Source organism: Triturus cristatus, chromosome 12, assembly GCF_964204655.1.
Source record: "Triturus cristatus chromosome 12, aTriCri1.1, whole genome shotgun sequence".
NCBI classification, from domain to species: domain Eukaryota; kingdom Metazoa; phylum Chordata; class Amphibia; order Caudata; family Salamandridae; genus Triturus; species Triturus cristatus.
In genome coordinates, this window is record NC_140595.1 from 195,807,668 (window position 1) to 195,833,311 (window position 25,644).

Here is a 25,644-nt window from a genome sequence, read left to right on the forward strand (position 1 = left end):
GCACCAGAATGCATAGAAAGCCAACTGCCAGCAACAGCATTCTCCAAGCAAACAGCGGACATCCACAAAATCTGAAATGGAGCATCCCCTATGGGGAAATGCTACGAGCAAGAAGAAACTGTTCTGAACTCTCTGATTTCAACTCACAACTACAAGAAATGAGTGAACGTTTCCTACAACGAGGATATCCCTTGGACGTCATCACCACTGCTATCAATAGAGTCAGCTCCAAGAACAGATCTGACCTTTTACAAACCAATTTGGAAAGCCACAGATCTAATAACAGAGGAACTGAAACAACATCTAGGTTAATCGTAGATTTTAACAACCAGAGTAATGACTTACAAAGAATTGTACGGAAACATTGGAAAATATTGTTGCTAGATGAAACTGTCAACAAAGTTTTATCCTCGAGACCAAGTATTACTTACAGAAGAACTGCATCTTTGGGCGATCTACTGACACATAGTCACTTTGAACTCAAACCAGCAACAACCACATCCTGGCTGAATACTCCGGGTTTCTGGAAGTGCTCAAAGTGCAAAGCATGTGAACACGGAAAAAATACAACTACATATCAACTACAGAATAGTCACGATGAAAGAACTAAAGACCACATAACTTGCGAATCCAAATTTGCCATTTACATTTTGGAATGTCCATGCAAAAAACTATACGTAGTGAGTACCATTAACAGACTTAAACTTCGCATCCTGCAACACCTACGTGCCATCAAAAACAGAGATTTCACATATCCTATGGCAAAACACTTCTCTGAATTCCACTCCTGTGATTGCAATCAACTAAAATATTTTGGCATCAAAATCGTCAAACAGAAAGAGAGGGGAGGCAATAGAATTCTGGAGTTAAGAAGAGCGGACTCAAGAATGATTCTATCAATAGGTACGGAAAATCCATGGGGTCACAACTTGGACCCTGAACACCATGTTCATTTATAAACTACTGAAACCCCTCAATAAAAGAAGGACATGGACATCCAAAAGAATGATGATAGGTCCAACCTATCTTGAACCCCATTTTTGTATTCTGAATTCCTTCTGTACTGAACTTTGAACTGTACACTGCTTCCACTCTCACAATTTCTCTCTGTGATAGACCACACTATTTATAATATTTGCAATTGGTCTATATTGGGAAGTAATCTGTCAGACCAAGAAACCTTTTACATCTAACAATGAAACGTGTCACCCTTACCCCCCACAGTGTAATATATCATGTACTTCACTAGGACACCAATTACCAATCGGGGCTATAACTAGTACTAATTTGGAGACACTTTTCAATCGATTATGCATTCTATTCCTCCCAAGTTATCATGGGTACTTTACCTTGATTTCGAACTTAAGACGAACTTAAGATGAACTTACTTTTACATCAAATCTTGTAAACCAATTGCAACATGTAACTACTTGTTTCCTTTTCAAAATCATGGCCTGAAACAATGGATTAAGTATAAATTGAGGCAAATTAACTCTTTACTTTAAAATGACTGTCGATGCAATTATATGTCCAGTATGTCTTCACTGTTTACTGAAAAAAAACCTGCACTAACACTTTAAATGGACACTCTGGGCTCTGAGACTCTATGGTCCAGTCGAAGGCCAAGTGCCGAAACACGTAGACCGTCTCTTGTGTGTATTACGCCTCGTTTTCATTTGAAATAAATACTATCTGAGTGTCTTCCGTGATGCTGTGATCCTTACCTGCGACGAACCTTTGAGGAATCGAGGGAGAAGCGAGAGGAATCTTTGATATATATATATATATATATATATATATATATATATATATATATATATATATATATATATAATATTACCTACTGGCGGTCGCCAGTAGGTAGTTATAGTTAGGACCACGTTTCCATAGGAAAACCTCAACATTCTATTTTGAATAACTTTGGCGCCGGTCGACGAATCCTCGCGAATTTCTCAAAATAGGTGGGGCGCTACGCTCCGCTCCTACCCTGAAAGTCTCGGGGGGATCCGTCAAGCGGGGGCTAAGATAAAAGGGGGGTCCCAAAACGCGTTTTTCCCATGCATTTTTCCATAGGACCTTTAGAACGAGCTACAGCCCGAACGGCTGAACAGAATTACTCAAAATTTGGCAGAGAGGTAGTCCCTAGGTCAAGGAAGTGCCTTTTGTAGGTTTGGTGTAAATCTCTTCAGTAGATTCTGAGAAAATAGCCTTTAAATCAATATATATATCTGAGCCCGCTTACGGTACGCTTACCGTACGCTTACGGTAAGCGTACGGTGGCGTGCGCGAGCGCGATTCTGATTGGCTCTTAGATCTTAGTAAACATTCGAATCGGTCGAAGCCAGGAAGCGGCGGCCGCCATTTTGTGTATTTCACTCTGAAAAAAAAGAGTGAAAACAAGGAAAGGGGGCAATGAGGAGAGTTACAGACCCCCTAACATTTGTAAGGGGGTCAAAGAAGGACAGAAAAGTACAAAAAAAACATTTATTGATTTTAAAAAAAATCACGGGGTACGCGTACGGTAAGCTTACGGTAAGCGTACGGTAGAAAAAAAAAAAAAAAATAATGAAAATCAGATTTAAGTGTTTAGATATTAGGGGGCTCTAAAAAGAGCCGTTGTGTTTATGAAATGATTTTTTAGTGGTACCTACAAGTAAGTACCGATGCAGAGTCTAAGGTTCAAGAGGAAGACTCTGTTCCCTTCATCATTGAAGTGCACACCATCTCATCTATAAATGTCTTGCATGTCATAACGCAAGTTGTTGTGGTAAATGGCACCCATACCATAGTCACGGAGGAAAGCAGAAACAGATTTGTTGACGTGCTTTCTTGCTTTGTCATCGCACCGCGTGCCCACCGTGCGTGCACGGCACTAACTGCGTAAAGTGGGCGCGCGGTGCGCGAAGCGCACCGCGTGCTCACTGTGCACGCACGGTGCACGAAGCGCACCGTGCTCGCACGGAACGAACTGTGTTAAGTGGGCGCGCATGCCACGAATGGCGTAAAGTAACTTAGCATTTAAAAAACCGTACAAATTCACTGAAAAAACCATAGGTTTCACACACGTTATAGTTAGGAATTAGCATTTAAAAAACCTTGCAAATTCACTGAAAAAACCATAGGTTTCACACATGTTATAGTTAGCGGAAATTTTACTGATAAAAAACCAGTGAAATTTCCCCGTTATAGTTAGTGCAGGCAACTATAACTCACGCGACCGCAATCTTCTGCTGATGACATATGTGTCTTTATGAAAAAAAAATATTTGTAATATATGTATAGCTAAAAATGTATGGAAGAAGACATGGGCAAATAAGTGTCTAAATACAGTATTAGCATCAGCAGAGGATTGCGGTCGCGTGAGTTATAGTTGCCTGCACTAACTATAACGGGGAAATTTCACTGGTTTTTTATCAGTAAAATTTCCGCTAACTATAACATGTGTGAAACCTATGGTTTTTTCAGTGAATATATATATATATAAACTCACACACCTTATCTAATCTTGCCTTTCTCTGTAAAGGCACATGCATGGTAAAGGCACTGCATGGTAAACACTTTGTGTGGTAAAGAATGCATGGTGAAGGCATCTCTTTATAATAAAAGTGTTGTAAAGTCTGTCTCCCCCTCCAAATAGGTACTGCTTTGGTATCTATTGACAAGGTGAGGAATCTGCAGCTAGAAGTCTCTATCAGAAGAACATGTTACATATCTTTAGTAGCAGTCTTTCTGGTAGAGACTGTATCTAGCCCCAGGTTCATCACCGAGCCTCCTTATTCTGTGATTGAACTCTATCCATTAATAAGGTCCCAAGTCTAGGGATGCGCACACTGTTAACAAACCATCTCTGCGTCTGGGGGTGTGGTCAGCCTCAAAAGCAACTGACATCAGAGTCAGTGTGGCGTATCATCGGACATATGAAGTAGTGAAAGAGGGACAGGCTTCACTTTCTCTTAGAGGATGTCATCAGACTGCCATTTAAAACTAATACATGCATTTGGTGCCATAACCAAGCAGATGTTTTGTCTTATGATTTAATTCTCTTGCTACTTTGGTTCCTAACAGGCAGGAGAGTAGGTCATTTGCAGTTTTTATTTTTTTAACTGGATGCCTGTTAATTTTGCAGTGTAGGTGTGCTTTAAATGTCCCACATTGAGACATGACAAAAAATATGTGCAAAGTAATAATTTCATATCTGCATTTTTGTTTAGCACTCACTATTTGATCCAGTGTTTTGATTGATTGTGAAATTTCCTTGAGTTGCATGCCACTGAAAGTCTCACCAGGATAGAGAGCATGTGTTTTCATGGGCTTATCGGGAAACGTATTCCCAGTCTTCATCATAGTAAGATCATCCCATCTCATTTTCCATTTTTTCTCTAATATTCTATATAGGCTGTCCACTTTCATGTTCTGCTGCACTGTGTTGTATCAACAGAAGACATGGTGCCAGGAAATGGTTCCCTTTTGGATTTAATATGTAAGGGAGACTAGTGTAGTAACTTTTTTTGGGTCGTGCATGGCTGTGCCAGTGAGGGGGAGCAAGTAGTGTTGGACTGGTAGGTATTTATAGAAAAAGTATGCGTAAAAAATTATGTGTCCTGCCATCTTTGAATTGTTTTACTGTTCTTTAGTTTGTCAATTGTGAAAAATAATTAACTTCTCCCATAAGTCAACTTACTTCTTGTTTACTCCTGTTGGGAGGTTATTTTGGTTATAATATTGGCTGTAAGATGGACATCTTGTCTATGTAAAATTCTGGGGTCATTTTTTGTAGACCTGCAATGTTTTAGTCAGTGAGGGGCCGATGTGGAAGAACAATCTACAACGGTGTCCAGTTGTGCAAAATGGTCCTTCTGCACCGAGATCCAAGAGGTATATCTCTGAAGCCACTTCCTCATATGAAAGAACTATGCAGCTTCATAATAGCTTTAACGTTTGTAAATTCCCAAGTCCCCATTGATCATGTTATTGCTCTTATTCTGTAGGATCACCTTTAAGATTCTCATATGTACACGACCCCGAATAGGAGGAAATTCACTTCTTGAAGGTCTTCATGTTGAGTGAGGTTAGGGAGAAAGATCGGCACTGAAGCGAATATCAAAATCTAGGCAATGCTTTCCTCTTGATTTTTTTCCAACCTGCCTTTAGTAATAGAGTGAGAACTGTTCACCTATTAATGCAGTTTCTGATCAAGGATAGATAGTTAACCTCATATAAATCTACTTTTTCTTTAATTAATGTTCCCTGTATTTGAGCTTATTGCCATAAGGGTAGCCCTCCATCTGCTGCATCCTTGTTTGATTTTGATTTCTTCTATCACCAATGTATTGTGGGCATCCAGTTTCTGTCACTGAACAATTTATTGTCTAATACTATACCTCAAAAGTCTAAAATTACCATTATTTTGGGTGTTCTCATTATAGTGTCAACTAGATACATTGTTAGCCAAAAGTGATATGAGGTTGTCCACCCCAAGCACCGTCACTCCACTTAGTTAGCCATCAGATCTAATAGTTTCAATGAAGGGTTCAATGGGCAGTTCAAAGAGAAAGGGTGACAAGGGACATCCCTGTCTCACTTCTCTATCAAGTGTAATTGAGCTTGAAAAGAGTCGTTCACCCATCTGGTGGAAGGATTCCCCAGCAGTCTTTGGCTAGAGTCTGGGAATCTAAGTGTGAAACCTATTCTCACCATTAGTGCCAGTATAAAAGAATACTCAATAAGGTTAAACTGACTTCTTCTCGTCAAGTACCATCACTGCTGGTCCACACTGACCGATTGATCTCATTGTTAGCAATCGCCTAAACCTTGTTGCAGCCCATTCTCCTGCCAATAAGTTCCATCTGAACTGTGTGAAACAAATGGGGCATAAGTCTGTCAGTTCTGTTGAGGACCATTTTGTTGAAAGGTTTATAGTCTATCTTAGGAAGGGAGATGGGTCCGAATGAGATACTTTTGATGATCCCTTGCAGGGTTTAGTGGGGACTGTTACAGTGGCCTTCAACCCTTATGTTTGTATCCCCATGTTGCTCATCTGGGATCCGAGCTAGGAATACGTTGTATCTTTTATAAATTTACATATTTTAGCTGTGCAGGCCAGGTGCCCTAGATGACAGGGAAAGGAGACCCTCAATGGTGTTCTGCACTTTCTCAATAGGAAATTGTGTGTTTATTTCAAGTGTGCCCTATCTAGATAGTGATGCTAAATTTACTTGATCTAGATCATTCATTACCTTCTCTCAATATGGTTCTATTACATACATCTCATATAATCTCATGCAGAAGGTCTTAAATGCTACTGCTATCCAACTAGGTTCTAGGGTGCTCACACTCCTGACCCCCACTCTTATGTATGCAATGATTGTGGCCACTTATTTTGTTAGATTTGCATAACTAGTAGTCTGCCAGCCCAGTTGCATTGGTGATAATGTCTTTGACAATTGTATAGCATGTTGTTTTCTAATTGATATATGTCTAATTTGGTCAGTGCTGTCTTGGCCTTTGCATTCTCTAGCCCTATGTCTCTGGAGTAGACCCTTTTGTGTTGCACCTTCAAGAGCAACCCTCTTGGTCGCATCCTCTATCTTCTTGATGCCACCCTTATTCTTGTAGGAAGATTCTGCAAACAGTATGTCCTATAGGACTGTATTAGGCCCATCCCACAACACTGTGTGCCTACTTATCCTGTGTCATTGAAACCTAAATATTCTACAGCCGCATCTCTCACTTTATCTGTCTACTTTGGGTTATTTGTCAAACTGTTGTTAAAGCTCTCAGTGCAATCCCTGTCAGGCAGGTTACATTTAGTTGAGCTGAGACTCTGGCATGGTCTTAAACAGTTGATGTAACAATATGCACCTTTTCCAAGTGTATTTTATAGTTTTGCTACATGAATCCTGTTTAGACAAATATACTTATTGTTATGGGTCAAAACAGTGTATACTCTTATCATCAATGTGCCTGTGACTCCATTCCTTTGTCAGCCCTAGATACAGCATTACAGGTTTCAGGACGCGAGATGCCACCTCTGAGGCATGAGACATATCCCAGTACTTCTGTCTGCAGTGGGTTAAGGACTATGTTAAAGTCCCTTTCAATATAATTACTTGTCAGTAGAATTATGCCAGAATATTTGCCATTATCAGAAAGAAGATTGAGCCATGCCTTTTCACTGCATAGATGTTTTATCAGCATCTGTCTATGATCTAATTACATGTGGTGGGCTGCACACCTGTCGTTCGGGTCTCACGTGTTGCTTGTACATAATTTGTTTATGTCACAGTATTTTGCATTCCCTGGAATTGTAATTTTCCCATCCTGTTTGTACACCTTATCCACAACACCTTTGCCAATATAGTATGTTTATCGTGCAAAAGTGAATTTCTTGGATTTGTGCAGTTCCGCGCGACAATATCCTTAGGGAGGTTAGGTGTCTGGTCCTTTTAATCACATTATTTAGTCCATTCATGGAATGAGAAGTTTTGTTCATGTCACGCATACAAGTCATTTATGGCCTATCTTCTCTAAATCCCCTTGTCAACTCTTTTAGATTCCTGGAGAAACATATGATGAATCTTAGCTCATGGTAAGGGTGTGGCTATCAACTGGGAATGGAAATAACGATTGTGACAAACTGGGGTTAATGTTTGTTCAGGAATGATGTTTCAGCAACCCCTTTATTTTCAAAGGGAGTAAGGCACAAGACAGCCTTTTAGGAAAGGTCTGCAATTCAATGATTTAGGTTCCATATAAAGACAAAGAGTTGTTAGATGAGGAATTTGGAGAATGCATGGAGGGGGCATGCATGCTCCGGTGGGATTCAAAGAAGGCAGTGAGGAGAAATTGGCAGTAGACAACAGGTGAATCAATCAGGTGTTAACAATATTGAGGTGAATCAATAACTAAAAGGTTGTCGAACCCTTTAAATAGGGTGGAGACAGGAGCAGAGGTCACTGACCAGGTGGGCTGACAACTGTTATGTAAATGATGCCCTAAGGTGCCTACCCTGCCAAAAGTTTTATTGACTTGCTCTTCTGGTCAGTTCCTTTAACAATGTCCGTAGTACGTGAGTGCCCTTAATCAAATGTTATAAGCTTTAAAGCAGTTTGCTATAAAGTATTACACAGCATCAAAACATCAGACCTCATAACTTAAAGTGGAATCAGGTGTGGATGTTTCAAGATTAACTGACAAGTTAATGGTTATAGTTTTTTAGCATTGCATCTTTTTATGCATTCATATGCTTTGAATAATTCCTTGTGGGACTTGGAATTCTTAAACTATCTTTAGCCTAGGAGTATTTTAAAAACATAGTAAAGCAGTAAGACTTATAGCAGGTACTTCTATCTGCAGGTTCCTTACCTTTGAATATTCCCCAGGCACTAGACTGATGTGAAAACTTCTGCAATAGATCTCTGGTGCTGGCGGAGGGCCCAGGCTCCGTTACAACATCAGAGTTGTTATAATGCCATTTGTATATAGTGCTTGATGAAGTACTGGGAATTTAAAGCCCAGCGTTGCAGGGGAACACACCCTAAGACTTCGGGTTCTTCCTGTTTCAGACCTACAGAAACACAGAGTCTTCTGGGTGAAGTCAAAGATCGATTTATTGGCTGCAGACCAATTACAGGTATCCGAGAAGTACAACACAATGTATGTTCTCAGGAGACTGCTTCAACTTACAGAAACGGCCTTCTCCTTAAATACAAAATATCATGCTTCAGGCACACATTCCTTGTTTTACGAGATGGTCATTTACATGTATTCATTACAAACGAAAAGGCAGAGTCATGATGACCATCCCACATTCCAGTTAAGCCAGCCCACAATTATTCACCCAGCAAGGCTCAGATCCCACATCAGATATCAACAGGCCCCAATAAACACGGGCATCTCCTGTTTGGAAAACAAGCCATAAAGCAGGAAGAGTCAGGTGTGAAAGAGATTAGCCGGAGGCTCGTGTGGGATGAAAAGGCTTTATGGTGTGTCAAACCCTGATGCTAATCACAGGTGGCCGTAGGACGGGGAGCTCGTGGGACCGAACTGACCTGGGGCAGCGGAGCCAAGCTGCCCAGGTCACAGAGAAGTCAAACAGAAAGTACATGTGTTCTAAAGGCCTGTACTTGTTCGTAATGTGTAGCCTATGTGAGGGCAACCATAAGATGGCCACCGCTCCAAGATGGAACCCACGAAGTCAATATGTAATATCGTATATGAAGTACATTTATCGATAAAACGTTATACAAAGAGCTTGTACATACCGCATTGTCCATTCGCGGTTCGCTGATAACGGAATAGACAGGGGTAGGGCCCTGTCTCCCACGCGGTCCCAAATTTCAAAGTACCACAGACCCTCCTTTTGCCCTTACATAGGCAATAACTACACTCACATCAATCCGAGTCTAGGTCAATATTCATGAAGTCATGGAGATGTTGCTGTAGCATCATCCTATTACTTAGCTCGTCCCTCGATACAGGTTTCCTTACACATAATGTAGCACAGAGGCCACATATCGCAGGAGCACACTGTATGCACAGACAGAACAGGAAAAGGATGGCTAAGATCACTCCAATGACCATCAGAATCTTCCAACCCCAGGCAGATATCAGTTCCCAGAACCACCCCACCAGTGACCAATCTCCTTTATCCACGTGTATAGACTCAGATATTCTATGCAGTTTGGAGATGGCTTGATAAACTATTGGAGCGTTATCTGGTATGAAAATGCAACAACTAGATTGGATGACCTTACATACCCCACCGCGGTCTGCAAGTATGACGTCTAGAACCATGCGGTTCTGCAAAGTCATGAGGCGATCCGCTTGGAGCTCAGCTGTCAAATTACCAAGGGCACCAGCCGTTATATTAACAGTGGATTCAACCACACGAGTCAGTTGTCTCAGGTTCCTACTATTGACCATCGGTCCCCAAAACGGCAGGAAGCCCAAAAAAGAAGTCTCCCGCTTCCTGACCGGCAGTATCCTCCTTACTAATCACGCCTCTTACAACTCTGGTCTTGTGATAATCAGAGGCAGCAGTAAATGTCGGCGGTAGCAAGTTTGCAATATAACATGTGCCCGAGAAATCAGGGGGCAACCATGTATATGCTCGGTCACTGCAGACAAAATATGTACCCTTGGCAGCCAAAAACGCAGGGGAAAACTGTGATGGGAAAGTGTACGTTTCAGTACAGTCACTTCTCCCCAGTTGAGCTCTTGGATTCTGACCATTACCTTGTAAACAGAACCGACCTATGTGGGGTACGACCCAAATTGGGGATGAGATTTTTCGCTGCCTTTCACCCAGACTAATGCTATACCCCGTTGCGTTCCACCCTACATAAGCTCGCAATTCATCCTTGGGGATAGATGAGTATGCGTCGATATCTCTGCTCATATCGGCGACTCCTCTCATTAAGGCTTTATTATTTGTGCTAGGTCTGATGGAACGCGGTTGTCGCGGGGAGTAGGCATCTAATGCAAAAAGAAACATGGTCTGGAATGCCCATGACGATCCATTGTAACTAAACGGCAGCACTAGATAAGGAATACCCTTGTTAATGGTATGTGGCATTAAACCACACACCCAGCAATTGGTTGTATTCATGACTAGTTGGTGCTGGTGCAGGAGCTGAATAAACGAGTTGTTTACAAACTCTGATCGTCTAGCTTGTTCAGGCAGAGGGTGGAAAGAGTGTGAGGAGACAGTAGGAGGAGGTATAGGCTGTTCAGTGGGTGCAAATGGCACTTGAGAGGAGAAGAATACATAACCTACAGTAAACACCATCATACTACATAGTATCAACACACATAATAATACAAAACGTTTGCTCTTCATTATTGTACATATTCTCGTTCTAAAGTTCATTTCCTCAGTGAGTCTCTCCATCTTGAAAAACTCCATCCTCTAATCGTGCCACTCGCGGCGGTTGAGTATCTTCTGCTAAGGGGTACGCCTGTCGGTCCAGGGAACGCCCTAGACCAACCAGAACCGTTGACCTAACGTCTTCGGCCTGTACCCCAAAGTCTTGGCACCGCCACCCTGCGGCTGAACCCGGATGGTGGTTCGAAAAATAAAAAATCAAAAAGTCCTTCAGATGGGAGAGCTGTAATACCAAAAAATAGTAAGGGAAAGGAATTTTTATTTGTCCATAGGCCTTGGTCTCAGGTTGTAGCGGTTTCTATCAGCTACTGTCTGGTCTTGAAACAAGAGTTCAGGCTCTGTGGTGTCCAATCGAATTGACGGTGGCACAGCTTCTTGCAAAATATCGTCACTCTCTTGTTCTGAAGCTGTGCCTCTTACGCGTGCATCACTAAATGGTACAAAACGAGGTACAGTGTCTGTTTCAGAGTCAGGGATACCCTCCTGGACCCACTGGTCATATGGTAGAGGCAAAGGGATCCGCTTGCAGTGGGCGCCGTGAATCCAATTCTTCTTCCCTTTTACGTGAACCGCTGACCTTGTCGACAGAAGTACGAGGTGAGGGCCAATCCAACGGTGCTCATCGTTGCTCTTTCGCTGGAAGTTCCTCACAAGAACCCACGTGCCAGGGTCGATAGGGTGTTCTGGAGCTTCAGAGGCCTGGGGGAGAGTATCATGCACCTGTTGGTGTAAAACACGCAATTTAGCCGTCAATTCATACAAATAATCAAGCAGTACTGGATGTTCGATTTTGCTGAATTTCGTCGGTCTTGGCACACCCCATCCATTGGCCGGGCGGCCAAAAATGATTTCATATGGGCTAAGTCCCACTCGTGAATGCACGGTCATTCTGGTGGATAGGAGTGCTAAAGGCAGAGCGTCAGGCCATTTAAGACCGGAGCTCGCCTGGATTTTGGCCAGCTGTAGCTTCAGAGTGCCATTGAAGCACTCTACTAATCCAGCTGATTGGGGGTGATCTGCAGCGTGACATTTTTGCTTTATCCCTAACCCCTCACACACATTCTTCATCACTCGACTCACAAACTCACTCCCATTATCACTCCACACCATTCTTGGCATTCCAAACCTAGGGAAAAATTCTTTCACAAGGGCTTTGGCTGTGGATAAAGCAGTGTTGTCCTTTAGGGGATATGCTTCTATCCATTTTGAGAAAGCGCAAACAACAACCAGTACATATTTCAAGTTGTTGCACCTTTCCATGTGGATAAAATCTAGCTGCAAAACTTCAAATGGATATGATGGAGGCGCAAAATGACCAGCTGGAGTTGGGGTTCCTCTACCAGGGTTATACTTCAAACATACCATACAATTCTTGACCACATTCTCTGCACACTTGGGAATTCCAACATTCTGCCATACTGGAGCCAACAACTTACAGATTCCTTTCATACTGATATGTGCCATTCCATGTGCCATAGTAACCACTGGAAGCACATATGCATCAGGTAACAACCATCGCCGATGTTCTGACAAATCAACCCAACAACCATTCTCATCCAATTTACCCATACTTTCTCTCCACTTGCTCAACTCTTTCTCTGTGGCTTCAGCTTGAAGGGACTTCACACTATCTATCGTGTCTTCACACATTCCAACATCACCAACCCATCTTGCAGGGCCTGCAACATACATTCGAGTCTTCACATCTTTTGCTGTTTCTTTCGCGATTTCATCAGCAAACGCATTACCACAACCAACATCATCAGTGACTTTCTTGTGCGCACTGCATTTCATAATCGCAACTTGTAACGGTAGGGTCAGTGACTCAAGGAGATCATTCACCAACTTGCCATTCTGAATTTTAGCTCCATGCGAAGTCAGGAACCCACGTTCTTTCCACAATCGCCCAAAACTATGCGCCACGCCAAAGGCGTATTGGCTATCCGTATATATGTTCACTTTCATTCCTTCAGACAACACACATGCTCTTGTAAGGGCAATTAATTCTGCTGCTTGAGCCGAATTATGTGGCACACGCGCAGTTTCCACAATCGTGTGCAAAGTCGTGATAGCATATGCAGCAGTTGTATCACCATTCGGAAGCTTGAAGCACGAACCATCCACCCATAAGGTACCATCATACTCAGTCAGGGGAGTATCTTTAAGATCTATTCTCCCTTTTGTCTCTTCTTCTGTTCTGAACAGACAATCATGTTGCTCAATCTCATCTAGGTCTGCTGGAATCGGCAATAATGTAGCTGGATTCAACGTGTTGCATCTCTTTATGTGTATATGGTTTGCCAACAGTGTCAATTCATATCCTGACAATCGAGCACTAGTTAAGTGCTGTGTCTGGTCCTGTTTAGTAATGTGTCCACAGCATGTGGAACCATAACAATCAATGTATTATCCATCACTAGTCCAGCAGACTGTCGAATAGACATAGCTGCTGCAGCTGTAGCTCTCAGACAACTTGGCAATGCCCTAGCTACCGGGTCCAAGGTTGACGAAAAATATGCGCATGGACGAGGTCTGTCGCCAAAAGGCTGTGTTAACACTGATAATGCGCAACCATCTTTTTCATGAACATACAATGTAAAAGGCTTGCTGTAGTCAGGGGTACCCAACACAGGAGCTGAACATAATGCATTACGCAATTCCAAAAAACCTTTCTGACACTCTTCAGACCATGGGATAGGATTCGGTGTGTCTTTGCATGTTAATGCTAACAAAGGTTTTGCCAGCAAAGAAAAATTTGGTATCCAGTGCCTACAGTATGAAGTAATGCCCAAGAAAGCACGCACTTCTCTCTGTGTTCTTGGCACGCTCAATTGTGCAATGGCTTGAATTCTTTCTGGGGTCAGTTTCCTTCCCTCCTTCGATATGAGATGACCTAAGTAGGTCACTTCTTGTCGACAATATTGCAGTTTTGAGAGAGACACTTTGTGATGGAAGGCAGACAAATGACGCAACAATGACAATGTAGCTTCTTTGCAAATCTTTTCAGTATCCGCGGCGATTAGTAAATCGTCAACGTACTGAATGAGGATAGCGCCACTAGGTAAAACCAGTGCATCAAGCTGCGCTTTCAAAGCCTGACTGTATATTGATGGACTTTCACAGTAGCCCTGGGGAGCGCGTTTAAAGCGGAAGCTTCGACCTCCTAAACTGAAGCCAAAAATGTCCCTGCTCTCCTCTGCAATTGGGATGCTAAAGAAAGCATTCTTTAAATCGATCACTGAGAACCATGCAGCGGAGGCTGGAATCACAGTTAGCAAGGCAGTTATATCAGGGACAACTGGAAACTGTGGCACAACAATCTTATTTACATCTCTAAGATCAATCACAAATCTGTAAACAGGTGGCAGTGAAGGGTCCGTTCGTTTTAAGACAGGTAAAACAGGACTATTGCAAACGTTGCCTCGTGTCTCCTCAATTACACCCTTTTTAATCAAATCGCTGACAATTGCTAACAACGCTTTCTGACCTTCATTGGAGATCTTGTACTGGGGAATACGTGGCAATCTGACATTGGCTTTTAAAGTGACCACATATGGCGGTATTTCCAAGAGACCCACATCATTGGGACCAGTAGCCCAAAGGACATCCGGAAGGGATGACAATTCAGGTGGCATTGCATTCTTAGACAAATACATCGGGGAAATCACTTCCTTACCTAATGTAAGTTGTACTCCTGAGGGAGAACATTATAGTGTTGCATGCAATCTTTTTAACAAGTCCAACCCTAACAGATTTTCACCACAACCTGTCGTTAGGATGAGGGGTGCTTTTAACTCGCAAGGTCCAACTGAAAGTGGCATAGGACTAGAAATCGGGTTCCTAACTGGGGCGCCAGAAAAACCTACTGAAACATTCATTTCGCCAGACAAAGGCGCGCCAGGGAGTTTTGAATGCATAATTGAACTCTTTGCAGCACCAGTGTCCAGCAGAAAGGGCTCTGTTACACCCGCTGTAGTCACCTTAACATACGGTCCACTCTGATCCACTGGTACTGAAACAACTCCCTCTCTCTGTCTATGGCTGTCCTAGTAATCATTACCTTCCACATTGTCGTCTTCTGCATAATAATCATTATTATAGTACTGAGCTGTATTACCAGTTGCATTGGCTTGCTGATCAAAGCTATTTATGGTATTTTGAGGCGGAAGAGGACGTGCGTTCTGGGGAACATTTCCACGCCCTCTACCTCTAGGAGCTTGCTGACCACCTCTACCTCTTGCGCCATACGCGTTATTAGTACGCTGCATTAATTTAGGGCAACTATACTTGAAATGACCTTCCTCTCTGCAATATGAACATTGATTGGGACCTACAGGGATATGTGGTTGATAATACCCATTCATTTGCTGGTTATTCTGAAACTGTTGGGGTTGCTGATAGATACCTTGGGTTTGCCTATAACTATTCTGTCCTCCACGTGGCGGGTAAGCCTGCTGTAAAAGGACCTTCGTTTTCAATTCTTTCGTTTTCTTATCTGTTCTATCCTTCTCGTCTTTATCTCTATTTTCATAATACTGTGCAGTAGCCAGTATTTGCGCTGAAGAGGAAACAGCCCAAGAACTTTCTGAATCTTTTAATTTCTTACACAACTCGGGAAGTAGATTCTGCACAAATTTATCCACAAATAACTGTTGGCCACCTTCAGTACTCATGTCTTGACCACTGTGGTCGATAAACGTTTCTTCAAACCTTGTAAAGAAATCGGACACTGTCTCATCTTTCTTCTGCTTTCATGCGAATAGTTTATCCCAATTCACGCGCATCGCGGGCATTAAGTTTTCATGTATGTAATAATTCTACCAGGGAGGTCTGCTACCAAAGGGTCAGGCTTCGCGCCACCAACTTGGCCAGCATCTGCAGCAATGATATTAGCCCATGTGCCCCCTAGTTCTGCAGCATGATCCGTATTACGGATGGATCCCCATAAAGGCTGTGGAACAACATTCCCGAACAACATATCTATGTCAGCTAGATTCATGACACACGATTCTGCAGTTTGTGATAACTCCTTATAATATCCTGTAGGGTTTTTACGGGGGTCAGCCAATGTCTGCTTAAGCGCTAACACCTCAGAACGCTTCCATGAAACATGTACCCAAACACGCTGAAAATGAGCTGGAGCAGCAGCAATATTTCGAGCGGCATCAGCCGCAACGGCTTCCTTCCATACCGGAGGGACTTCTCTCATAGGGTATTGTCGCGCTTTTCCCTTTTTCCCCACAGTGAATTCCTGTTCGAACAATGATTGCTGACAATCACCATTCCTGAAGGACAGTAAAGTCGCAACCGCTTTATCTACATCGGGACCCACAATTGTACCTGTTTCAAAATCAAACCGCACTCGACACAATTCCTGCAGGTTTGCGTTTGAACCATGATCCTCCAATTCCTCACAGAGGAATTCACACATTTTGTCAAACACATACCTCTGTTTTGGGGCATCCCATTGGTGAAAAACGTTAACAACTGATGCCACATTATAGAGTGAAGAAAAACCAATCCACCTACGCGCCAGATGATCTAACACCTCTTTCTCTTCAGGACCAGGCAGCTGACTGCGCAATTGCTTTCGTTGTAACCCAGGGGTCACACTAGATGACCCAAAGAGAGGCGACATTAAACTAGTAACTACATTAGCTAGTCGTTTTCGTGCTGAAGGAGAAGTTGAGGCGAAAACGGGGGGATAGACAGAGGGAAGAAAAGCGGATTCAGATACAGGTACCGGGGTAGTGTAAGAAAGAGCGCCAGGGGAGGCAGCTGACGTACTAGGCAAAGTCGCGGGAAGCGCGGGGGCAACAGGTAACAAAACTGGCGGCCCTTGAGAGGGCTGCACTGCAGGGATAGGAGCCAGCTGAGGAGGAGCTGGCGGCTGTGGGAAGACTTGCGGCATATTAACTGGAGGCTGCACATTTACGAGCTGTGGAGGTGCTGTGGCATTTTTCGCATTTGGGGGTGGCGAACTTAGCAAATGAGACATTAGGGAATCTTTCTCTTTCTCTTTTGTTTCATCTTGCACGAGGGATGACAAAACAGGGTAACATTTATCGATCCCTAGTTTGCGCTGTCTATGTAACTGCTCATTCATTTGTTCCTCCTCATTATCTTTAAATTGCACAGCTGCTTGCATCATTGACATACCTATTTCTCTCTTATTCCTTTTCGCTAGCTTAATTTCCTTCTGTTTGGCTTCCTTTCGCCATAGGCGGAAAGAATCAAACATCGCCGGCCGGGCTTTCTTTTTAAACAACTTAACTTCCAAATTATCTAAAATATCGGTATCGAAACTACCATTTTGGGGCCATTTTAAAACACCGTCCTTTCTGGTGTATCGGATCCATACTTCATTATATGCAATGGGGCCCACGCCATGTTTCACATAAAGCTCATAATTTGGAGTTCCAATTGGAGGAACCGGACAGGAGTCCTCCAATTGGGAATCCCTTCTACAACCCAAACAAAACAATCTTCCAAATACACTAGAACCAGGCATCTTCGCTCACTAGTCTAGTTTCAAACTTCAAAGGATTATCGAATACGATAGTCTCGTGAATACACGAGTCCTCTGGCTTTGGCGCTTGCATGCTCCAAATCAAAATGATCCCGAAGGATACCAAAAATTCCGAAGGATACCAAACAAACTGGGAGACGCTCCACTTATACTTAACTGAATATCGATGATCGATGGCGTCACCAGAAGACTCTCTCAATTGTTTCGCTCTACAAAATCGTTAAGGGTCCAAAACAGGGCGATTAATCAGGGCAGCAGTCCTTCGTAGCCGTCGGGACGCGGAGAACCTCGCAGAAAAGACTTTCGGACCACATCGACATGCAGGGGTCGATGAAGTGGCGGCCTTCCTCCGGAATTTCCACACAAAGCTCCTCACGAACCTCTGGCTTGGACTGGTACCGCTGAAATCGTCCCGAGTTGGGCGCCAACTGAAGTACTGGGAATTTAAAGCCCAGCGGTGCAGGGGAACACACCCTAAGACTTCGGGTTCTTCCTGTTTCAGACCTACAGAAACACAGAGTCTTCTGGGTGAAGTCAAAGATCGATTTATTGGCTGCAGACCAATTACAGGTATCCGAGAAGTACAACACAATGTATGTTCTCAGGAGACTGCTTCAACTTACAGAAACGGCCTTCTCCTTAAATACAAAATATCATGCTTCAGGCACACATTCCTTGTTTTACGATATGGTCATTTACATGTATTCATTACAAACGAAAAGGCAGAGTCATGATGACCATCCCACATTCCAGTTAAGCCAGCCCACAATTATTCACCCAGCGAGGCTCAGATCCCACATCAGGTATCAACAGGCCCCAATAAACACGGGCATCTCCTGTTTGGAAAACAAGCCATAAAGCAGGAAGAGTCAGGTGTGAAAGAGATTAGCCGGAGGCTCGTGTGGGATGAAAAGGCTTTATGGTGTGTCAAACCCTGATGCTAATCACAGGTGGCCGTAGGACGGGGAGCTCGTGGGACTGAACTGACCTGGGGCAGCGGAGCCAAGCTGCCCAGGTCACAGAGAAGTCAAACAGAAAGTACATGTGTTCTAAAGGCCCGTAATTGTTTGTAATGTGTAGCCTATGTGAGGGCAACCATAAGATGGCCACCGCTCCAGGAACCCACGAAGTCAATATGTAATATCGTATATGAAGTACATTTATTGATAAAACGTTATACAAAGCGCTTGTACATACCGCATTGTCCATTCGCGGTTCGCTGATACCGGAATAGACAGGGGTAGGACCCTGTCTCCCACGCGGTCCCAAATTTCAAAGTACCACATTGACCAGAACCCTGATGTCTGTTCTGTTTTGTTCGTTCCTTTTGATGCATTTAGAGCTTTGTTCTCTGAGATTCTGTGGATTGCTTTCTCGCATTTTTGTCAAGTGGTGCAGATAGGGACATGTCACTACTGAAGAAGTCCGGTTTCAAGCCATGTCGCTAGTGCGACCGCCAGATGTCCATCTAGGGTAGAAACACATGTTGTTGTGTAAGTTCTGCCATCAGAGAGCGTAGGGCTGAACTGATCATGGCCTATTCTGAGGACGGTTGTCAGGAGTGCCACAGGACATCACTGTCCACTAGATCCTCGAAGGAGTAGAAGTGTCACAGGAAGAATTAAAAGCGCTCCTCTTCTCAAAGGTCAAAATCGAAAGGTAAGTCACCTCTGACCCAGTCTATGAAGCTGGAGTTAGTGGAGATCTCCACAAGGGCATTGCCAGCACAATAACCCTATGCCTCAGTCTCCCCTCACACCTCCTCCTCAACAATCAGTGTCAGTACCCGGGGCGGGATCTGTCAGCCTTCATGTAGACTACGTTGAATCTCTTTAGGAGGGTACTGTCCTCTCTAGAGCATCCTTGGGACCCATGGGATTGGTTGCCAGCCACTATGGCCTTAACATGGGGATGGCCTTGGAGCCATACAGATTCTGTCTGGCACAGTCCTTGTCTTTTGGGCCCCTCCCACACCATCCTCACTTAGGACCGACGTCAGTTGGATTTTCGGCTCTGGTCAGGGATTACCCTATGTTGAGTAGAATACCAGCATTTGGCTCTGCACTGCATCACAGACTGATTCTGTGTACAGCGCCACTTTCAACATTGATGGCGGTGCGGACAAAGTCATTGCAATCTTCACCTGAAACTGTGTTGGTGGTCAAAATCTATCACTCCAGTAGGAAAGCACTCCTCTTTCTGAAGGAAGGACAGTTTGCCACATATCACACTGTGGGGCTTGACTTGATGTCCATTCCCAGGATGGTGAATCTGGTCCCCTTTCAGGTGTATTAGTCTCCCAAAGAGCCAGTAGGTTGGACATGTCTCAAGACATTGACCCCGTTAAAGGACCGTTTCCTTCTGCAATGTCAGGTTTTCATTCTCTATAAGGAAGGCAGTCGAGGTCCTTGACCTGCAACTACCTGCAGTAGAGCAGAGAGACAATATTCTTACAGATAGCCTACAGATAGCTCCATCTGCTTCTGAGCCCTTGCTTCCACGACCCTGGGCAAAATCATCATTGTGACCAACCGTTAATAGGAGAATTGCCTGCCTGTGCAGGCCAGCGTTCATAACCATTTACCCCTTGCCCAAAAGCTTAGTAGTGCAAAGCTTCTCCACATCCAGATTCAACCTTGGAGCTTTCCCTTTGCAACCTCCTAATAGGGAATCCAAACTCCTGGAAGCAATAAGAAAAAAGGCCGTTTTGGCTGGCAGCTTAGCCCTTGGTTTGCTGTACGTCACCTGTATCTCGGGAATACATGCCCATGCCCTCTGGGACATGTCAACCATGGTGATTTCAAATCTCCAAGACCATTCGCAGGCTTAGCGCTCCGAGTTAGTAAGAGATGGACTGAATGCTTCTTGATACATGGTGCGAGCTGACCTAGACACTGTAGACAGTGTAGCTCGATCAATGGACACTTCTGTCACTTTAAGACACCATACATGGTCCACAGAATTCTCATCAGATGTCTAGAACATTCTACTGGATGTGCCCTTTGAAGGTAAGAGATTGGTTAGACAGAAAGCAGATGCAGCACTAGTGCGCTTCAAAGAGGGTAGAGCTACAACATGTTCTTTGGGACTGCAGTCCACTCCTCATACTTTTCGTTTCTTTAAGAAGCCAACTCCTCTTCTCTGAGTTTCCAAAAGAAGCCACACGCCTCCACACTTGGTTAGCAACAACCGAAGAACACCTTTTTTGCGGCAATACTGAGAGAAAGATAAGGGACATGTCAGACAGCTTCCACCCTTCTCTTCCTCCTCCTTTGCCTCCTTAGCACCACCAGGGAAACAACAATAGTTTGTCTGGAAAGGAGCACGACATGCTGATGGAAGGAACAGTGTTTCTTTTTCTACAGGCATGGAAGGCCACCTCTTCAGAAAACTGGGTCCTACAAATTGCAGAAAAGGCATACTCTATCCTTCCGCTAGCATCCCACCAGCTGTTTTCTCCATCCCTCTCAGGTACTAGTAGAATACCTGCTCATCCAGCAGAAAGAGGTAGAGATCCTACCACAGAAAGGGGCAGTAGAACTGGTGCCAGAGCGAGAACAGGACCGGGACGCTATTCTCCGTACTTCCTTGTTCCCAAGTAGAATGGCGGTCTGCCACTGATCCTTGATCTCAGGGTCCTGAATTGGTTCCTCAGAAATGGCAAGTTCAGAATGTTGTCCTTTCCTCAGCAAGGACTGAATGTTGTCTTTAGATTGCTTGGTCTGTGGGCTTCCTGCATCCTCCTGGTCATTTATGCACACTGGCACACGAGGACTCTGCAGTGGGGCCTTCGCAAACAATGGTTCCAACATCAAGGGGATCTGGAAGAATCGATTGTGATCTCCAGGGACGCTGCAGTGGAGTTTGGAGGGAAAGAGAGAAGAACCTTTTTTAAGGACGATGTTTCTGCTTCTGGTCACAGTTGTAACAGACTCTTCATTGTAGGGTAGGAAGCACACTTGGTGGTCCTGGAGATTAGCGGCATCTGGGTTCCTGAAAAGCAAAGTCATAAATCAATTTCCTGGAACTAAGGGTGGTCCAATTGGCATTCAAGTCCTTCCTCCTAAACTGTGCAGTATTTCATTCCAGATCTTGACCGACAATATGACTGCGATGTGGTATCTGAACAAGCAGGGAGGGGCAGGGTCTTAGACTCTGTTGAGAAGCTCTTAGTCTTTGGGCCTGGGCACACCATCACAGTCTATGGCTGGTGGACAACCATCAGGCAGGTTCATTTAACACAGGACTGAGAATCTCAGTCGATGTCATCTTGCCAACCACAAGTGGCGTTTCCACCTGGAGGTGCTGCAAGACCTCGTTGCCCCTTTGGGTTCACCTCAAGTCGTCCTCTTTGTCCTCCGTCGCTGGCACCTTGGCAATGCATTTTAATTGTAATGGAAGTTTCCACTCTACTGCATATTTCCTCTCATTCCCTTAATTTCTGGGGTTTTGAGGAAGATTCACCACAGCAGGGGCCAAGTAATTTTTATTGCCCCAGTTGGACTTGAAAGGTGTGGAATACAGACCTTTGGCACTTGTTGATTGTGGCCCTCTCTTCACCTTCCACTCAAAGTGATGTCTCAATCAGGGGACAGATCCTACGGGGAATCTTCAAAGCCTACTCATTCATGCATGAAGTTTGAGCAGGGAAATATGAGTACCTTTCAGCTACCACTGAAAGTGGTGGACGTGGTCCTCTTTACGCATCACCAGTTTACAAAATCAGTTTCTTCAGGAAGATGGAACAAGTTTGTTAACTACTGTGCCGAAAGGGGGGTTGATACTTTAAAAGCACCCCTTGCCAATATACTACTGTTTGCACTGCTCTTGGTTCAACAAGAATGTGCAGTGACTACAGTCAAGGTATACCTCTTGGCACTTGTCTGCTTTTCCATGCTTACCAGATAACCCTCCCTGCTTAAGTCCCTGGTGGTGATGAGATTCTTGAAAGGGATTGACAAACCTGTATTCTCCAACTCCTTTTATTATGCCTCAGTTAGACCTTAATTTGGCTCTGACTTTTCTCATAGGCACTCTGTTTGAACCAACGCACAACTGCCAGTTACCGCTTCTGACTTTAAAAATAGTGTTCCTAGTTGCCATCACATTTTCTCGTCGAGTCAGCAAGCTACAGACCTTGTCTGTTCGACCTCAATTTGTTTGTTTCCAGACAAGGGGATATTGTGCACTAAAGCCATGTTCTTTACAAAGGTGGTGTTTCCTTTCCATCTAGGTCAAACAATTACCCTACTGTAATTCTTTCCCCTCCACGTGTCACAAGAAGGAGGAGAGGCTTCACGAGCTAAACTCCAGGCAAGCACTGAGTGTCTACATCAGCCACACAACATAATTTAATTCTGATGGCCAGCTGTTCTTCAGCTACACTGGCTGTTAAAAAAGGAAAGGCAGTAGAGAAGCGAACTTATCTCGCTATATCATTTTATGCATCCAGATCTACTATGCTTTAGCAAGGAATAAACATCCTGAAGGAATCAGGGCTAGTTCTACCAGGGCAAAACCTTCCACTTCAGACCAGGCTAGAGGGGTACCAGTGGCTGACAACTATGTGGTCCATCCTTGACACTTTCTCCAAAAACTATTGCGTGGATTTGAAAGTGAGACTGAAGGCCACTGTCTGTCCTTAATTATTCTCTGGTTTAGTTCTCTTTTCCCAACACCAAAGGGACTAATGCTTGGGACTCTGTTCAAAGGTGAGGAATCTGCATATAGAAGTTCCCATCAGAAGAAACAGTTACTCTTCTTGTTTAACAATCCTTCTGGTGGATACTCTGTCTACCTGCATATTCATCACCGACACTCTCTCCTCCTCGTACTGCAGACCTTTGGAAATTTCCTAATAAGCTGCCAAGTTAGTATTGTATGCAGCGCTTGACTGTCAATCTTCTCTGTGACGCCTCTAAATTTGTGGCAAAGCCAGAGTTGAACTGACATCAGGACGCTAGTCTGATGATATATGGCATTGATGACATCATCAAGACTCAGAGCTTGATATCATTGCAGAGCCTGCACCCTCTATGGTGCTGGGAACTATTACAGATGTTTCCAGACCAGTCTGGTGTCTGTGGAATATTCAAAGGTGAGGAATCTGCAGGAAGAGTATCCACCAGAAAGATAGCTGTTCATGGAGATCACATTACATTATTTCAACACAATTATGTGGAAGAGTCCTTAAGTCAAACTCATGTTAAAATTAAGAATTCAAGAGAAAATGTATTTTTTACCTTTGTCTACCTCAGGGACATTTATTCTCCATTTTTCGGACCTTCATTAATAGGCATAAGCATGGGTTAGGTTTACCTTGCTCAGGATCTTGTAGCAGTTTTAACTAGAGGTTAAATCTCGGTATCATCCCTTTTTGGGTTTTGGTTATATAGGCATATGCCTACCTGCTGGCAGCATACATAGAATTTCGTCAGATTTTTTTTTTCAAAAAGAGGCCAGTTTTATTTTTAAATATACCAAGGACAGAATCAAGTTTCTGATTATGCAAAGTAGACTAGAAATAGAACCATTGTATTTTTGAGTTGTAAGGCAAAGCAAGACATTTTCAGGTCTATCTCTGCATTTGTTTTTTTAAACAAATGTTATTGTGGTTTACAAGTTTGTACAAACATACGTCCTGTTAATTCCTACATTAAGATACTGTCTAACAGGAGAATGCGGAGGCAACCTGCAAGTTGCAATCATTCGGGATATTCTATTTACAAAAGGAATCCGCCCTCCCACCCTTCATATCTAGAGCATGCAAAGATTATAGCCTTATTCAGGTCTTTCTCTGCATGTGTCTTCCTCTGGTCAGCTTTTCTTCATATGACTTTATATCATAAATGTGTTTCTTTTTCTAACAAGACTGGCTGGAGCTAATAGTGATTTTTATGTTTATTTACTTTTTGTATTATCCGGCACAAGAAATGATAATCAGTCATGCAAATATAAACCTACACTGTCACCAAGTTGCAATCATGGTGAAAATATATTGTGCAAAGTCCAAGAAATGCATTTAAAGAGTTAGTTACGTTGCCGTCCTACCTCATCTTCTGTTCAACTGGTTGGGATTTGCATGCACGACCAGAAGCTCCTCCTAAACAATTCTGTCGATTTGAAAATCTGATGTGCAGGCTTAGAGCGCGCACTCCCTCTGGTACACAGCCTATTATATTGCATCCACTACATCAACATAACTACAAAATTGCAGTGTAAGTATAGTGTAAATGGATGTGGAGTTAGGGATAGTAAATATATACTTAAATATATACTTAACTTCATGACGGGATGGTAGGTGATACAGTGAATGTAATGTTTTTGTAGGTTGATAGTAATCATTTAGATATAGTGTCATACAAGCTGCCATGCTCAAATGAAAGCACATCTGCTGCCTGGGCCACCAACTGCCCCAGCTTGGTTTTTTTGTTTTTTCACCTGTAGAGCTGGTTTTCATCTCATGTGCCAACGTTTTGAAGGTTGACCTTAGCAGTGACTCTATTTTGGAAGGGGTGATTTCCATTTCATTTATAATTTTTATATAATTTACTTCCCTCTTTGTATACCGTACAAGGTCTGTTTCAAGCAAGGCTAACAGTGTGGTTTCTTTTCTTGGCGACTGATACTTACAAGATATGGGTGTGATGTTAGGAGAATTTTCCTATGGTAAGTTTCTGTTATGTGGAGGGATCCAGCTGAGGCTCATGAGATGCAGACTTCTGTAGATGTTGAAGACACGACCGTCCCTGCAGGAACCCATCAGCTTGGACACTGCCTTTGACATATCTCAGGATGGATTTGGGGCTTGGCGCAATATGTATTTAAGTGTTGACTTTCAGTACCACTGTGATGGCCATCTCCCCGATACAGGAGCCCACAACGCACCTGTGCTGGTGCTCTATCCTCCAAGCACATCATGTGCAGATACATTTTGCTAGGAAAAATTGGGTATGAAAGACTTGTGGTCCTGGATTGCCTGCTCACGTCATAAAACTGCGGAGATGCCTCTGAGTTTCACCAAAGAGTCTTGGATCACTCTGGGGGTTGATCATGCTCCACAACCTAGTTTTCCCTGAAATGTGGGTTGGGCTGTTCTGAATCTTTCCATCCAATGTTTAGTTCCACTCCGCTCTGGGTCCCAGTACGTATGTACTGGTGTGTCCAGGGTCCTGTGTTGTTGCCCTGGGTAACAAAAGCAATGCCTAGATCAATGTATCCTAACTGAAAA

General features: G+C 43.5%; 1 protein-coding gene across 1 annotated transcript in view; it reads left to right on the forward strand.

Annotated features, from left to right (window-relative positions):
- Positions 1 to 25,644, forward strand: part of HYDIN (HYDIN axonemal central pair apparatus protein) — a 2,467,744-nt gene that overhangs the window by 2,323,286 nt on the left and 118,814 nt on the right. The gene's annotated exons all lie outside the window — the stretch shown is intronic.